The sequence below is a fragment of the Coregonus lavaretus genome (genome assembly GCF_964263955.1).
Source record: "Coregonus lavaretus genome assembly, chromosome: 5".
NCBI lineage: Eukaryota > Metazoa > Chordata > Actinopteri > Salmoniformes > Salmonidae > Coregonus > Coregonus lavaretus.
In genome coordinates this window covers 46,225,192-46,243,194 of record NC_139992.1, presented here as the reverse complement: position 1 = coordinate 46,243,194, position 18,003 = coordinate 46,225,192, and the positions used below count along the sequence as shown (strand labels likewise).

Here is an 18,003-nt window from a genome sequence, read left to right as displayed (position 1 = left end):
ATTCTGCTGATGTAACTAGCTAGCTGTCAATACAAAAATACAGTATTATTATTCGATTTTGTTCGAAGAAGCTTGAACAAATCAGAAGGGAAAAAACGTGTTCTCTAGTATTTAGCTACTTCCGGGTGGGAACGTCTACAAAATTGTCAAAATAAAAGTCATTTTCGCTGCACGTGTTCTGTGCATAAAGTAACCTACTTTACATCATTCATGAAGCTGTTTATTTTTTTCTTTTTGATGAGAGGTGGAAGTAACTAACAAAAACAAACATGTTTATTGAATTGAATACAATTTAAATAAATTAAATAACGGATTGATTAATTGACAACTAATTTGATCAGCTAAAGTTAAATTAACTGTAATTTAGATATAGGCACAAGGAAGAAATTAGATTTTCTTTGACAGTATTCAGTTCTTTCTCCTCAGTCTGGTCCTTAGCAGCCACAGCCGTTAAAGATCACCTTCTGGCAGACCTAATTAATAATCCCATCTATGGGGCAGTAGCCAGTAAGGAAAAGGTGGCCTGCCAAGCGTGACACAAGAAGGATTGTGGCCAAGGTGAGAAGTAAGGGAAAGGCTTGTACTATGTGCCCCTCCACTTTAAGAGCAAAGAAGAGGTATGACTATGTGTGGGCACATCAAACAGGCCACAAAGGAAAAGCCCTATCCCAAAGCCCAAACATACTCCATATTCATTGACCTGTCTAGACAGAAATAGGATAGCTAACTGGGCTAACACCAGTTTGTATATGATATAGACACTCAGGATCCAGAAAGTGCATACAGAGAATCTCCATTGAAAAAGTGCTACTTAGTCCAGGACTAGGGTTAATATGTGTTTGGGAGACTAACTCTTAAAGTGACAGTTCACCGTTTTACCTTATTTTTCCACTTAACTAGGGTGGTGTCGATTCATGCTTGATCCCTCGTTATTTAGCTTATATTTGTATTGCTTTCTAAACAAACAGCCTTTGAAGAATATTCATACAAAGATACCATAAACATGATGACATACCAGTAACAAGAACAAGGAAACAGTACCTTCTACAAGCTAAATTTCTTTGGAAAGGTAACATTCTTTATTGAATTAAGAGTCTTAACTGTGCTGTGGTGTTTGAGCCCTGCCTGTTCCTGGCCTTTGGCCGTGGTCTGTAACTATTTACATGATGGGACCCCAGGCCATTGTAAAGAGCTCATATCTTCTTTGTTCGCATGAGGAATAGGGTACAGCTGCCTTGTGTTCAGTCCAATCTTCTCAGTCGGATCCTTATCTACCATATCCTTCATTGAAACCATCCTTTTTTGGCCAAGTCCATATACATCCCAGTTGTCAGGCAGGAGCCCTTTAAGGAAAAGGCAGGTTACAAAACGGGATACAACCAGAATGGTGGCCAGAGAGACCAACATGATGCTGGTGCGGAAGGGGAAGACATGCAGCAGACGCCCGTCATCATGTAGGCTGTCCCAGGGAAGGGGCATGAGTCCGGGCACACCAAGCAGGGGCTCTCCCACTAGGAGCCGCAGCAGTAGCCCTACCACAAGGCCTGCCAAGGCACCATACCCATTGACCTTCCCAGGCAGAAAGAGGACGCAGATCAACTGGGCACAGACCACAGAGTACATCACATCTCCACTGAGCATCCAGAATACATACACAGAGGAGGTTGTCATTGCCAAGCCCGCCCCCATCAGACCGAACAGTAGGATGGACACCTTCACAACCAGTAGAATCTCTTTCTCAGAGGCCTAAAATGAAGACAAAAAAGCAATCGCAGGGCCCTATTCAGTAAATTTGTGGAAAACAATTACAAATAAATAATTACATAGAATAAACTAAGATGTTTGTAAGTAGCTTCTCTAACTTTGTCTCACCCTTTTGCTGATAATGTTTTTGTAGATGTTTCGGGCAAAAAGGGACGCAGAAGACAGCAGGGCAGAGTCAATCGATGACATCACGGCAGCAGCAATGGCGCCGATTCCAGCAAGAGAGACGAAAGGCGGGCACAGGTGGTGCAGGGAGATGGGCAGAATCATACCCGCCTTGCCCTGCTCAAAGGGAGTAGGTAGACCAAAACTGGTCTGGTTCCAATCTAAGTGAGACAGAGAAAAAAAGCAAGCATATTAGATTTACAGAACTCCCAGTGATTGACATTATTGGAACAGAGTTGGCTCCTCCCATGAAGCCTACTCCTCCATTTTGATGAACACACTGCTGTACCTGTGGATGCTGCCACAGCACCAATGAGAAGAGGTGGTATGGAGAGGATGAAGCAGACGACAGAGGCAGCATAGCAGGTGAACTGAGCCTGAGCCACAGTGGCTGTGGCCAGGACCCTCTGGTAGAAGGCCTGGTAACAGATTCCACCTAGAGTCTGAGAGAGAGAGACATTGAAAGGGACCATTGTTAAAAATGCTGAAATCCAAAAAGTGACAAGACCTAAATTAGAAAACAATCAGCACAGAAAATACAAAGGTAACACAATACAATGAATATGACAGGGTCTTCATTTGGGATTGAGACGTGTGTGATGTGGAATCAACTAGTTATTAGACCACGTTTGAGGTCTGAACTCCTCTGACAAACCGTGAAATTGGAGTGAAATGTGACTTTAAGCTGACATTACCACCAGCAGCAGGTCATCCAGCCAGCGCCCTGCATCTGCCAACTTCAGCCTGCCGGTCCATGGCTCCTGATACAGTTTTGTCACAGCTGTGACTGTAATGTCTGCTGAGGCAGGGCTCATCAGTATGAAGGGCACACAAAACCACTGAAAGGGAAAAACCAAAACCACAAAACCATTAGAGGGAAGAATAAATAAACATATTGAAGCAGTTCCCATACAGAAACCCTACACGTAAATGAAGTGAATCTGGGCGTGTATATACATACAGTAGACCACACAGGTGCACTCACTCACTATAACACGTTGACCCTAGAACCAATAAGGGTTCTTCGGCAGTCCCCATAGGAGAACCCTTTGAATAACTATTTTTGGTTCCATGTAGAACCCTTTCCAAAAAGGGTTCTCCTTTGGGGACAGCCGAAGAACGCTTTTGAAACCCTTTTCTCTAAGACTGCAGGACGAAGTGTCCTCACCAGGCTGAGGAACATGAAGATGAGCTGGATGACATCAGTGTAGGCCACCGAATACAGCCCTCCCAGCAGTGTGTAGAGAACTGCCACAGCAGCAGACAGGGCCACAGCCAAGGGTGATGGGATATCCATGATCACACTCACCGTTCCCCCTAGAGCAAAGCATTGTGCAGATTGTTCACATATTCTAGCTAGCTTAGTAGCTTGCAAGCTTCTGTGCGTAATCTATAGCCAACAACATCCCTGAGATCTGAGTGCCATGATGTCACTAGAATGCCTGCCTCAACAGTTCATCCAATGTATAATTTACAGATATGCTGTGCAGGTTCATGCACATGCACTCATTCATGCATCAGGAGTTGGCCAACATCACCAACTAATTATGTAAGAGTTTAGACTCATTCTCATGCTTCCGGATAATGTGGTGGTGGACAATAATTGCTTATTCATCAATAAATGATATCAAAGATTAATTCAGAAAAATCTAAGATAGAGATCGTTTTTCCACGTGACCTAACCAGGTAAACGTGGCTTGTGTCATGGCACGTGCTAAAATGTGCTGTGATGGCTATTTTGCTGACAGAACAACTGACTTACCCAATGCAGTGAGCACACAGGCTATCCAGAAGATGTCAGCAAGGAGTGATGGGACAAAGAGAATAGCAGTTAACGTGTTCCCATACTTCTCCTGGAACGGATCCATTATGGTGACGTAATTCTTCTCTCGGACCGGTTTCACAAAGAACAATGCACCTGCAGTCACGAATTTACTGTGAATTATTTACCCTACACCACTGGAGGTTGGTGGCACCTTAATTGAGGAGGACGGGCACGTCTAATGGATGGAGCGGAATAAGTGGAAAGGTATCAACAACATCATTCCATTTGCTCCGTTCCAGCCATTATTATGAGTCATAACATGACCATACACACCTACAACGAGGCTGAGGGAGAAGCCTATCGGTCCGATGGCCCAGGCCAGGCCCTTTTAGGGTCATAGATCACCTCAGCATTGCCTAAGATGAAACCTCCTCCCACCCATGTAGCTGTAGAGAGAGGGTGGTCACACAGAACAACCACTAAACATTGAAAAACACTCAGTCAATACTTGAACGACTTTCAAATCTGGGGGATCTTATGTTACTAGTTAGTTATGTTGACTACACACCTGTGGTAGTGAAGATGCTGACCCAGATGTTGAGGTTCCGCCCTCCAACCATGGCAACCTCACTAAGGTTTCCAGTGCATTTCCTCTCCTCACGCTTGGACTTCCTTGACGCCCAGACGCCTGTCGCGAGGACAATGAGGTAGAACACCCCAATCGACAGCAGGCCAGGCCAGTTGAGTGCCATCTTCGAGGGGGGGGGGGAGAATTTCCATAAGAAACATGAATATTGAAGACAAGATATTGATCCCCTGCTGATTTTGTACGTTTGCCCACTGACAAAGAAATGATCAGTCTATAATTTTAATGGTAGGTTTATTTGAACAGTGAGAGACAGAATAACAACAAAAACATCCTGAAAAACACATGTCAAAAATGTTATAAATTGATTTGCATTTTAATGAGGGAAATAAGTATTTGACCCCATCTCAATCAGAAAGATTTCTGGCTCCCAGGTGTCTTTTATACAGGTAACGAGCTGAGATTAGGAGCACACTCTTAAAGGGAGTATTCCTAATCTCAGCTTGTTACCTGTATAAAAGACACCTGTCCACAGAAGCAATCAATCAATCAGATTTCAAACTCTCCACCATGGCCAAGACCAAAGAGCTCTCCAAGGATGTCAGGGACAAGATTGTAGACCTACACAAGGCTGGAATGGGCTACAAGACCATCGCCAAGCAGCTTGGTGAGAAGGTGACAACAGTTGGTGCGATTATTCGCAAATGGAAGAAACACAAAAGAACTGTCAATCTCCCTCGGCCTGGGGCTCCATGCAAGATCTCACCTCGTGAAGTTGCAATGATCATGAGAATGGTGAGGAATCAGCCCAGAACCACGCAGGAGGATCTTGTCAATGATCTCAAGGCAGCTGGGACCATAGTCACCAAGAAAACAATTGGTAACACACTACGCCGTGAAGGACTGAAATCCTGCAGCGCCCGCTCAAGAAAGCACATATACAGGGCCGTCTGAAGTTTGCCAATGAACATCTGAATGATTCAGAGGAGAACTGGGTGAAAGTGTTGTGGTCAGATGAGACCAAAATCAAGCTCTTTGGCATCAACTCAACTCGCCGTGTTTGGAGGAGGAGGAATGCTGCCTATAACCCCAAGAACACCATCCCAACGTCAAACATAATAATAATAATATGCCATTTAGCAGACGCTTTTATCCAAAGCGACTTACAGTCATGCGTGCATACATTTTTGTGTATGGGTGGTCCCGGGGATCGAACCCACTACCTTGACGTTACAAGCGCCGTGCTCTACCAGCTGAGCTACAGAGGACCACTCTGCAAAACATGACTCTGCAAAACATGGAGGTGGAAACATTATGCTTTGGGGGTGTTTTTCTGCTAAGGGGACAGGACAACTTCACCGCATCAAAGGGACGATGGACGGGGCCATGTACCGTCAAATCTTGGGTGAGAACCTCCTTCCCTCAGCCAGGGCATTGAAAATGGGTCGTGGATGGGTATTCCAGCATGACAATGACCCAAAACACACGGCCAAGGTAACAAAGGAGTGGCTCAAGAAGAAGCACATTAAGGTCCTGGAGTGGCCTAGCCAGTCTCCAGACCTTAATCCCATAGGAAATCTGTGGAGGGAGCTGAAAGTTTGAGTTGCCAAACGTCAGCCTCGAAACCTTAATGACTTGGAGAAGATCTGCAAAGAGGAGTGGAACAAAATCCCTCCTGAGATGTGTGCAAACCTGGTGGCCAACTACAAGAAACGTCTGACCTCTGTGATTGCCAACAAGGGTTTTGCCACCAAGTACTACGTCATGTTTTGCAGAGGGGTCAAATACTTATTTCCCTCATTAAAATGCAAATCAATTTGTAACATTTTTGACATGCGTTTTTCTGGATTTTGTTGTTGTTATTCTGTCTCTCACTGTTCAAATAAACCTACTATTAAAATTATAGACTGATCATGCCTTTGTCAGTGGGCAAACGTACAAAATCAGCAGGGGATCAAATACTTTTTTCCGTCACTGCATATATATATAAATAAAGCATATGCATTAGTCATTGTCCGTTTTGTCCATCAAAAGTTCAACTCATTTTCTAATGTTCTAATGATCATTTCCATAATGTTTAGCTTTGCAAAACTCTGGTTGCCTCTCGACGCAAACTGTTAAATCGCTCAGAGGCTGTCCACTATAACGGCCAATATCTACCAGCAAGCAATGCTTCACATAGCCACGCTATCTTCGCACTGAGTGGCTCGCCATGTGGGTGCTAGCAAGCCAACAACATGATAGGTATTGCTTGGTATCGACAGCCAATCCAGTAGGGGCTGGAAGCTATAGTAAGCTTCGATTGGCGCTGCAATATCGCCAAGCATTTGAATATATATCGAGCTTTCCCCAACTTGAGTCCCACCCTGTTCATGTTCTATTCAGCGAGCTTCTCAAGTAATGCCCAGTATAAACATTTTTACATTACATTTTAGTCATTTAGCAGAGCGACTTACAGTTAGTGAGTGCATACATGATTTTATTTTATTTTTCATACTGGCCCCCCGTGGGAAATGAACCCACAACCCTGGCGTTGCAAACGCCATGCTCTACCAACTGAGCTACATCCCTGCCGGCCATTCCCTCCCCTACCCTGGACGACGCTGGGCCAATTGTGCGCCGCCCCATGGGTCTCCCGGTCGGCTACGTCAGAGCCTGGATTCGAACCAGGATCTCTAGTGGCACAGCTACTGATACTGTATCACATACAGTGGGGAAAGAAAGTATTTAGTCAGCCACCAATTGTGCAAGTTCTCCCACTTAAAAAGATGAGAGAGGCCTGTAATTTTCATCATAGGTACACGTCAACTATGACAGACAAAATGAGAATTTTTTTCTCCAGAAAATCACATTGTAGGATTTTTTATGAATTTATTTGCAAATTATGGTGGAAAATAAGTATTTGGTCAATAACAAAAGTTTCTCAATACTTTGTTATATACCCTTTGTTGGCAATGACACAGGTCAAACGTTTTCTGTAAGTCTTCACAAGGTTTTCACACACTGTTGCTGGTATTTTGGCCCATTCCTCCATGCAGATCTCCTCTAGAGCAGTGATGTTTTGGGGCTGTCGCTGGGCAACACGGACTTTCAACTCCCTCCAAAGATTTTCTATGGGGTTGAGATCTGGAGACTGGCTAGGCCACTCCAGGACCTTGAAATGCTTCTTACGAAGCCACTCCTTCGTTGCCCGGGCGGTGTGTTTGGGATCATTGTCATGCTGAAAGACCCAGCCACGTTTCATCTTCAATGCTCTTGCTGATGGGAGGAGGTTTTCACTCAAAATCTCACGATACATGGCCCCATTCATTCTTTCCTTTACACGGATCAGTCGTCCTGGTCCCTTTGCAGAAAAACAGCCCCAAAGCATGATGTTTCCACCCCAATGCTTCACAGTAGGTATGGTGTTCTTTGGATGCAACTCAGCATTCTTTGTCCTCCAAACACGACGAGTTGAGTTTTTACCAAAAAGTTATATTTTGGTTTCATCTGACCATATGACATTCTCCCAATCCTCTTCTGGATCATCCAAATGCACTCTAGCAAACTTCAGACGGGCCTGGACATGTACTGGCTTAAGCAGGGGGACACGTCTTGCACTGCAGGATTTGAGTCCCTGGCGGCGTAGTGTGTTACTGATGGTAGGCTTTGTTACTTTGGTCCCAGCTCTCTGCAGGTCATTCACTAGGTCCCCCCGTGTGGTTCTGGGATTTTTGCTCACCGTTCTTGTGATCATTTTGACCCCACGGGGTGAGATCTTGCGTGGAGCCCCAGATCGAGGGAGATTATCAGTGGTCTTGTATGTCTTCCATTTCCTAATAATTGCTCCCACAGTTAATTTCTTCAAACCAAGCTGCTTACCTATTGCAGATTCAGTCTTCCCAGCCTGGTGCAGGTCTACAATTTTGTTTCTGGTGTCCTTTGACAGCTCTTTGGTCTTGGCCATAGTGGAGTTTGGAGTGTGGCTGTTTGAGGTTGTGGACAGGTGTCTTTTATACTGATAACAAGTTCAAACAGGTGCCATTAATACAGGTAACGAGTGGAGGACAGAGGAGCCTCTTAAAGAAGAAGTTACAGGTCTGTGAGAGCCAAAAATCTTGCTTGTTTGTAGGTGACCAAATACTTATTTTCCACCATAATTTGCAAATAAATTCATAAAAAATCCTACAATGTGATTTTCTGGATTTTTTTTTCTCTCAATTTGTCTGTCATAGTTGACGTGTACCTATGATGAAAATTACAGGCCTCTCTCATATTTTTAAGTGGGAGAACTTGCACAATTGGTGGCTGACTAAATACTTTTTTTCCCCACTGTATATTTAATTTGTTTTATATACTTTGTAGTATTTCTCTTCAAGTTCAGTACTTGATGTTTCAGTATTGAGACATACCAAAGTGTACTCCCAAGTACAATCAATATGACAAAACAAATATAAGATGGTAAGAACTGTTTAAACTTACCTCCATGTGCAATTGTCTTGATCCTCTCAGAGGAGAAACCTAAATGTACTTTGAGAATATCTTCTAACTCCTCCCTCTAGTCCTAGGAGTTTATTAGTGTACTCAATATGACAAGTTAATAATTGATATTTACAGTACACTCACATGGACTAAAATGCAAAAACAATTGTAGTAAAACCATGTGTTGACCACACTGTGAAAAAGTTCATGATTTAGTGATTTATTTTAGTTTTGCACTACTATACAGAGCTGTATTCTGTCATCGTCGGGTACATCCCTTATAAGGAATCATTATGGTCTGGGATTCCAGTGCGCCAATTTCCTCATGTTAATCATTAAACTGCCTGGCTCATATCCAGGTTCAGTGCATTCGGAAAGTATTCAGACCCCTTCCCTTTGTCCACATTTTGTTACGTTACAGCCTTATTCTAAAATTGATTCGATTTTTTTTTGTGCATCAATCTACACACAATACCCCATAATGACAAAGTGAAAACAGGTTTTTAGAAATGTTTGCTAATGTATTAAAAATAGAAAACAGAAATACCTTATTTACATAAGAGACTCGAAATTGAGCTCAGGTGCATCCTGTTTCCATTGATCATCCTTGAGATGTTTCTACAACTTGATTTGAGTCCACCTGTGGTAAATTCAATTGATTGGACATGATTTGGAAAGGCACACACTTGTCTAAATAAGGTCCCACAGTTGACAGTGCATGTCAGAGCAGAAACCAAGCCATGAGGTCGAAGGAATTGTCTGTAGAGCTCAGAAACAGGATTGTGTCAAGGCACAGATCTGGGGAAGGGTACCAAAATATTTCTGCAGCATTGAAGGTCCCCAAGAACACAGTGGCCTCCATCATTCTTCCTAGAGCTGGCCGCCCAGCCAAACTGAACAATCTGGGGAGAAGGGCCTTGGTCAGGGAGGTGACCAAGAACCCGATGGTCACTGACAGAGCTTTAGAGTTCCTCTGTGGAGATGGGAGAACCTTCCAGAAGGACAACAATCTCTGCAGCACTCCACCAATCAGGCCTTTATGGTAGAGTGGCCAGACGGAAGCCACTCCTCAGTAAAAGGAACATGACAGCCCGCTTGGAGTTTGCCAAAAGGCACCTAAAGGACTTTCAGACCATGAGAAACAAGATTATCTGGTCTGATGAAACCAAGATTGAACTCTTTGGCCTGAATGCCAAGCGTCACGTCTGGAGGAAACCAGGCACCATCCCTACGGTGAAGCATGGTGATGGCAACATCATGCTGTGGGGATGTTTTTCAGCGGCAGGGACTGGGAGACTAGTCAGGATAGAGGGAAAGATGAACGGAGCAAAGTACAGAGAGATCCTTGATGAAAACCAGCTCCAGAGCACTCAGGACATCAGACTGGGGCGAAGGTTCCTGCTTCCTGCCATCCAGGACCTCTATACCAGGCGGTGTCAGAGGAAGGCCCTCAAAATTGTCAAAGACTCCAGCCACCCTAGTCATAGACTGTTCTCTCTGCTACCGCACGGCAAGCGGTACCGGAGTGCCAAGTCTAGGTCCAAAAGACTTCTCAACAGCTTCTACCCCCAAGCCATAAGACTCCTGAACAGCTAATCATGGCTACCCGGACTATTTGCACTGCCCCCCCACCCCATCCTTTTTACGCTGCTGCTACTCTGTTAATTATTTATGCATAGTCACTTTAACTCTACCCACATGTACATATTACCTCAACTACCTCAACTAGCCGGTGCCCCCGCACATTGACTCTGCAACGGTACCCCCCTGTATATATAGCCTCCCTACTGTCACTTTATTTTACTTCTGCTCTTTTTTTTCTCAACACTTTTTTTGTTGTTGTTTTATTTTTACTTTTTTTGTAAAAAATAAATGCACTGTTTGTTAAGGGCTGTAAGTAAGCATTTCACTGTAATGTCTGCACCTGTTGTATTCGGCGCATGTGACCAATAGAATTTGATTTGATTTGATTTGAAGGTTCACCTTCCAACAGGACAACAACTCTAAGCACACAGCCAAGACAATGCAGGAGTGGCTTTGGGACAAGTCTCTGAATGTCCTTGAGTGGCCCAGCCAGATCCCGGACTTGAACCCGATTGAACATCTCTGGAGAGACCTGAAAATAGCTGTGCAGCGACGCTCCCCATCCAACCTGACAGAGCTTGAGAGGATCTGCAGAGAAGAATGGGAGAAACTCCCCAAATATAGGTGTGTCAAGCTTGTAGCGTCATACCCAAGACTCGAGGCTGTAATCGCTGCCAAAGGTGCTTCAACAAAGTACTGAGTAAAGGGTCTGAATACTTATGTAAATGTGATATTGCAGTTTTTAATTTTTTATAAATTAGCAAAAATGTCTAAAAACCTGTTTTTGCTTTGTCAATATGGGGTATTGTGTGTAGATTCATCAGGGGGGGAAATTATTTAATCCATTTTAGAATAAGGCTGTAACGTAACAAAATGTGGAAAAAGTGAAGGGGTCTGAAAACATTCCAAATGCACTGTAGCTATCTGAACAGACACCCTGCTGAGACATGGTGGGCCCCATACAAGTTAATTCAGGTGTGACCCCGCAGCCTAAACCCAAACCCAGCGGGACCGGGGGGTCACTTTGTCAAGGGTCATCTTGCAACTCAAGCCAAACATTATTTCACTGCAGGGAAACTGGGTCAATTAAAATCTAAGCTAAGTAACGCTCTGTTACTCAACTCCATAAGTAAAGAAAAAGTCAAAAGGGAAATGTTGAGAGACTTTGAGCAACAACTGGCCACTGTTGTCCTGTTGCGTGACCACATTCTTTCACAGTGGAGAGCTGAATAAGGGACAGGGCAACTAAAACCTAGCAGCATTGAGAATCACAGTGATAGTTGATTTTTTCGAAAGTCTCTTGTTGATATCACCCCCTGGGTTTGTCAACTTCCCCCACTCTATCCATCACAACTGTAAGAGGGGGATGGGGTACGACATGGCTAAAGAATGAACAGCCCAGGGGTCGTTGGGGTTGTCTTTTGATGTAGCGCTTGTACTCAATCTTGTGTATGTTGCTACAGGGTTTTGTCTACATAAACGAGCTTACAGGTGCATTTCATATACTGTATGTAGACTACATAACTAGAGTTACAGTTATAATGTAAGGCTATTTTATATTCTTTGTCTATAGGATAGTAAAGTGGAACCTTGAATATGTAAAACTATAGAAAGCACTGTGTTCAACCAGCCTTGAATGTGTCACAGAAGCCTTTGGAGGGTCCCTGCCTGGTAGCATTTCTGGTTTCCTAGTAACCAGGCAGCCTAGTAACTGGACACGTAATGACATGATATGACACCAACACGGAGGACGGCTTGGATCATGTTGAACTGGTGCTTCCTACTAGGAACATTCCACTGCTCTCCTGGACCTTGATTTCTCTTTATTTTACAGATGGCTGCCGTATCACGCGGTGAGCTTTGCTGTTTTCTTCTGGACCAGATGTATTCATAAGCCTGAGGATCCTTGCACAACTTCAATTGGAATAAATGTTTATTTGTCGGTTTGGATGACTGGGGGAAATGTGAGAGGGGTGACCAAGGGACATGGTACGATATATTCACCCTCCAAAACGGGTACATGCCGCAACGGGTGCCGTTCCTTATTGGATACGAAGGCACAGAGGAAGTAGAGTCCATGCTTTCTGAACTTTTCTCCCCTCTCCTCTGTATCTTGATGGTGCTGGGATGTGTGTCGAAGGCCCAGTGCTTGGTGAAACCACACTCTTGTCCTCCAGTGGTACGGCTGCAGGGCCTCCCAAACCGCACGGTCCAAGCTGGGACAGCTTTCTATTTCCCTCTTCCCCTGCCAGCCATCCAGGGACCTTTCCAGCACTATCAGGTGAGCTGACTGTACTGAAAGATGCCATTTAAATCCAAGGGCATTAATAATGTCAACTAGAGGCTGATATTTCAGTAGCTTGGTAGCAAATGCTTGTTTCAAACACACACGAGTGGGGGACACTATTTACTCATTAGGCTGGGGAGTTATGTACTACACAACTACAATGGAATATGGCCCTATAGGCCTGGCAGAATAGTGAACTAACTCATGGATGAAAAGGGTTACTGAATGAAAGTTCATCCACTCCTTCAGGTCTCTTTGGCCAATGATGATGCAATACCAAGGTGGTTGGTGTTCACCGAGAAGACTGGCAATCTATTTGGCTTGGCTCTGAGGGAAGATTGCGGGCAGTACCCCCTTAAAATGTCAGTCGCAGGCCACTGTGTATCCGTTACCTACTTTCATCTTCATGTCCTTAATGGAACAGTGGGAGAGGGGAGCCTACTCTCTACTCACATAAAGTAAGAAAACATTGATCATTTTAAATTCATCATGTGTATTGCATGATTCAATGAATTATATTGAATTGAAAAAATAGCAAAGTGGTCACCCCGTCTGTGTTTCGGTAAAAAGCTGAGGGATGGGCCTGGAGAAATGTAACCAAATTCATAGAAAGAGCTATAGATGCAAGGAGTGACCATCCATTATATCAAAATTAGAGTTTAAACCATGTTTTGAGGCTATACAGCGTTTGTTTGCATTTACATTGTTTACAAACAGAGTAAAACATGCTTGTATTTTGGGTTCTGATGGGGTATGACAGTTGAGGAATTTAGGAAATCAATTTAAATTCAGTTCATGAACTGACCGAATTGAATAATACTTTTGACCCTAATCCTGGTTGGTGGTGTGTCTTTGACAGGGCCGGTCTCATCTGCCCTGTGGGGGAGACTGTCATCTGGGCTGATCTACTGCTTCAGGTGGACCCTGGCAGCTTGGACGCAGACCAACGTGTGCGGTTGACCAGCACAATGGCTGACTATCTGCGAATGGCTCCTGGCTCAGTCCACCTCCTCTCGCTCAGAGGCCCCGCTGCACTGCAAAGAGAGAAAACCAGAGTGTGCAGGCAGGGTCCCCTGACTGCTGATGCTACCCAGGGAAAGGGGACATCGGGAAGAGGGCAGGCTGCCGAGCTCTTGTGGCCGGTCGGTTGTAGGGTGGGGGAGCAGTTATCAGACTTAGCCCGGATTTTGGAGCACAGCACTGCCTCAGGTCGGCTGACCACCGTGTTGGGAGTCCCCATATTAGGGTGGAGGGTTCTCTGCAAGGGGTTGCTCCCTGGAATCAGGAGGGGCCTGCAACCCCTGCGTCATACAGCCACCCCAACTGCAGTTCTCCCACCACCAACGCAGGTGCCAGAGTCAGTCAGACTAGAGCTTTCACACATACCTGTTCCGGAGCCTTCTACTAGTCTGATGATGTCATACCCAACAGCCATCCTGGAGACACACACTGGGGCAACAAACCTAGAACTAACACAGGCCTCAAGTCACCCTCTTACATCCTCTGTTGCTTGTGAGGGTGTTTTGAAATCACCACCATCTGGCACGAGAGACGATTTGTTGTCCATGCCTCTCAAACCATCCTTACTCACCCCAGAGTGTTTCACACAATCAATGAAGAGGCCTATATTTCACCCAGCCACCAAAACTGAGATGGTATCAATTGTTAGTATGTCTAGAGAATCAAACCACTCACAGCTAATCTTGACATCTTCAACTACATTTTTTCCAACACAGCAAACATACACATTCCCATTCAGAGAACACAGACATGTTTCCATGGACACATACACACATAGTGTAACAACATTTGCCTCAGCTCTTTACAACCCTGTCTATGTAGCCTTTATAAGCAGGAGCCCAACTTTGTTTTCAGAGTATGATTCTAATGGAAGAACAATGAACCCCTCGACTTCACAAAGTACACCAACCATAAACCTGGTAGACCAGAGCACCAGCAGTCAAAGACTACCACTGACACTAGTCCACACTGCACCACCATGGACAAAAGAGCACAGTAGACATACATCTATAATGGGGCCCCCCCAGCTAACATTACACCCACCCGGAGACACAAGAGCACAGCTAAGCCAATCTGCACAGAAGACTATGGTTCAGAGGACCACTATGGGGAAACTAGTGGGACCAGACTCTGTGCTTACTTCCATAAACCTGGAGCATCCAGAGAGGCCTGACCCCATTTATACAGACACTCAAGCCTCCCACTTGAGCTCTATTGTTCCAGCTTCTCACTTGTCTTTGCTTAGTACTGTGGGAGTGCCAAAACAGTCCTCCATTATTTTGTCTATGAAAAGTATATCTGCATCCCAAAGTATCTACTCTATGACGTTACTTGAGACCCCTTGGACTGCTCCAATATTATTGGAAACCCTTCGACTCCACAGTATTTACCCTTCATTAGTATCAGAGACCCCTAGACTTGATAGCGTTATCTCTACAGGGTTACTGGACAATATCACTAAACCATCAAAGGGCACTCCTCAATCTCCATGCCCCCTTTCAATGGGCCAGGGATCCATGACTGCATCAAGGCTAGCTGAGGATACTGGCTCAGCTCTTCTACCGACCTCTACTTTGGAAGGCGGGCAGTCAAAGTATGGCCTAGACTTGTTTGGTGAGTCTTATTCTTCCAGGCTTCTGTCTGTGACTAACTTGCTCTCCAACCCTCCTCATTGACTTGCCCTTTACGATCTGAGAGGATTTGGATAAGTATACATATGTAGAAACTCCATCTATCTAGCCCATCCAATCAGATTGTCAAAAGGGCAGAGGGAGGGGAATGAGTCAGGGAATGTACTTTTTGTTGAAGGACTTTTAAAGTTTGACACAAAAAGAGATAATTGAAAGGACCTGTATCTGTATACATTTTTCCTAGGGAACAACATGGGCATCACAGGGACTACGAAAGAGCCAGAAACTCACTTGTCCGACACATCCACTCCTCATCTCCATCAACTCCTGACTGTCCCAGGCCAAGATCTGACAAAGAGTCACCTCTCCTTCTGGCTCTAAACTGGCGCAACCAGCGACCAAATCTCTACAGTTTATACAAGAGAGGTCACTGACCATGTCTTCACTGACAGAACAGCAGAGGCAAACATTTATGCTCTCTTCAAGGACCAAGTCTGCATCACCTTTGGAGGGATCAACACTCACGCCACACTTACCTTCATTGACCATGTTCTTAAAGCTAGAACTGTATAAGACCATATCACATACCACATCATTGCCATTCAATCTAAAGAGGTCAATGACCACAGTTCCACAGTCTGAAAATGGGAGATTAGTGAGCACGCCTCAACAGGTTGACCTAAACCGATTAACATCGACATTCAGTAGCGTAACCAGTCGGCAGTTAGGCTTTGACAAAACTCTTGTTACAACATATGTTTCCTCACCTCTTTATCTGTATGAGGACCTACTCCAAGTACCTTTGACTCATAGTGGTCAGCTTGTGACCGTCTCAGCAGATGACCATAGACCTAAAACCCACCGTGTTCAGACAACTGCAGGGCCACAGGGTGACAGGGCAGGATCGCAGACAGTTGACCTCAGCCAAAAGACACTGCATACTGGTGCATGATCCATAGCCTCACTATCACAGGTACCTCTCCTACCGCCAATATCGGCTAAGCAATCCTGGCAAATGGAGACCAACATGACTCTGGAGCCTTCCTTGACTCAAATACCATTAGCTGCTCCAGCCACAAGTGAACTGTATTCTCAAATAACCGCAGTACAAAGGACGGAATTCTTTTTTAGATTCAGCAGTATTCACGATGACGCCAACAGCGGCTGACCTTGAATCAGTCTTTGACAGTTCATATAGTATTCCACAGGCAACTGTAGAGGTCCTGGGGACAACAGCTCACGGCCAGCTCTATCCCATAGAACTGTCTGCTGTTCAAGGACTATACACAGAATCCTCCCTCCTTCTGCAGCAGAGTCTGGATCCCTCTTACCCTCAGTATACCCAGTCCATTGCCCAGGAGGATCCCTCTTACCCTCAGTATACCCAGTCCATTGCCCAGGAGGATCCCTCTTACCCTCAGTATACCCAGTCCATAGCCCAGGAGGATCCCTCTTACCCTCAGTATGCCCAGTCCATAGCCCAGGAGGACATGCTGGGTATCTCCATTCAGACTTATCCCACTGATTCTCTAGATTTCCTGTCACAGAGTGCGGAGACAGAACAGACTCCGCTCCCATCTAAGTTCAGTGATTTAGAAATAAGAGATCACTACTCTGATCCAGTTTACATCCAAACTGACAACTCAAGGCAGTTTTCCTCAGTCACCCAAGGATCGTCCGCAAACAGCTGCCATAACAGATCAGAAATCAGAATACGGCTCTTTGCAGTTTCTCTCCAAGACCAAGCAGCTTGTAACCGCTACATTGTTCTCATCCCTTCACTCTTCCCAAAGTCTATCCAGCGTCTCAGTAATCACACAAACCTCCAGCATTCCAGCATCTGTCCTCAGTGCCGTAAACAGGTCAGCGGTGTCATCAATGCACCAATCACTGCCCAGGACTCAAGGTGTCACAGGCATGGGCAGACCAATTACCGTGTCCAGCTACTGCCCTTTGACCTCCCCACTGATTATCAGCACCGGCTGGAGAGAGTATGACGGAACTTCAAGCATCTCATCAGGTCCAGTTGAGATGCGAGAGGTTTCTTTGGGCCTTGCTCCAACTGGAGTACTTAGAGCATCTTCCCAGCCCATGTCTCCTTCAGCTGCCTCCTCAGGTTAGTGTACTACTAACTTTCACATGCATAACTTCCTCTCTGTATGAACTTTGACATTATGTAACGGTCTTTCTAAATATGTACTGATGTTATTAGTATATCTTACATTCTAGGGCCCTCCAATCTCCCTCCCAAAGTGTTGCAGTCCATCCCACTTCTGGAGGCCACAGTCGGCTTCCCTTTCCACTACACAATACCATCAAGGACCTTTCTGGATCCAGAGGATGGGGCAGCAGAGTCCCTCTCCCTGGAGCTGAGGTTCATAGATGGCCATCCCGTGACTCTGGGGTCCTGGGTGGCCTTGGATGGACTTGAGCTGCACGGTGTCCCTCTGGAAGAGGACCTGCAGTTTTCCCCTAAGCAGCTGCTGCTGGCTGCTCGGGGCAATCAGGGCCTGGCTGCCTGGCTCCCCCTCACCTTGGACCTCCACCGCAGCCATGCGGAGCCCTACCACAGCTTTAGCCTCACGGCTCACCGGAGCCTTCACTCCCTCCTCAGCCAGCGCCACAAGGTGGAGCTCCTCCTGGACAAGCTGTCCCGCTTCTTCAAATGACTCCGGCAGCCACCACCTAGCCGTGCTGTCCCTGGCACCTGGATCCACTATTGTGTCTTGGTACAACTTCA

The 18,003-nt window shown here is 45.4% G+C and overlaps 1 pseudogene across 1 annotated transcript; it reads right to left on the bottom strand.

The window, feature by feature from the left end:
- Positions 1–583: 583 nt before the first annotated feature.
- LOC311129282 (high-affinity choline transporter 1-like) lies at positions 584–4,446 on the bottom strand (annotated as a pseudogene). The gene is made up of 9 exons: positions 4,263–4,446; positions 4,028–4,140; positions 3,692–3,847; positions 3,098–3,246; positions 2,625–2,768; positions 2,219–2,372; positions 1,873–2,090; positions 1,366–1,746; positions 584–598 (listed from the first exon to the last, which is right to left on the bottom strand). The product of its transcript is annotated as a high-affinity choline transporter 1-like (transcript).
- Between the last annotated feature and the right edge of the window lie 13,557 nt (positions 4,447–18,003).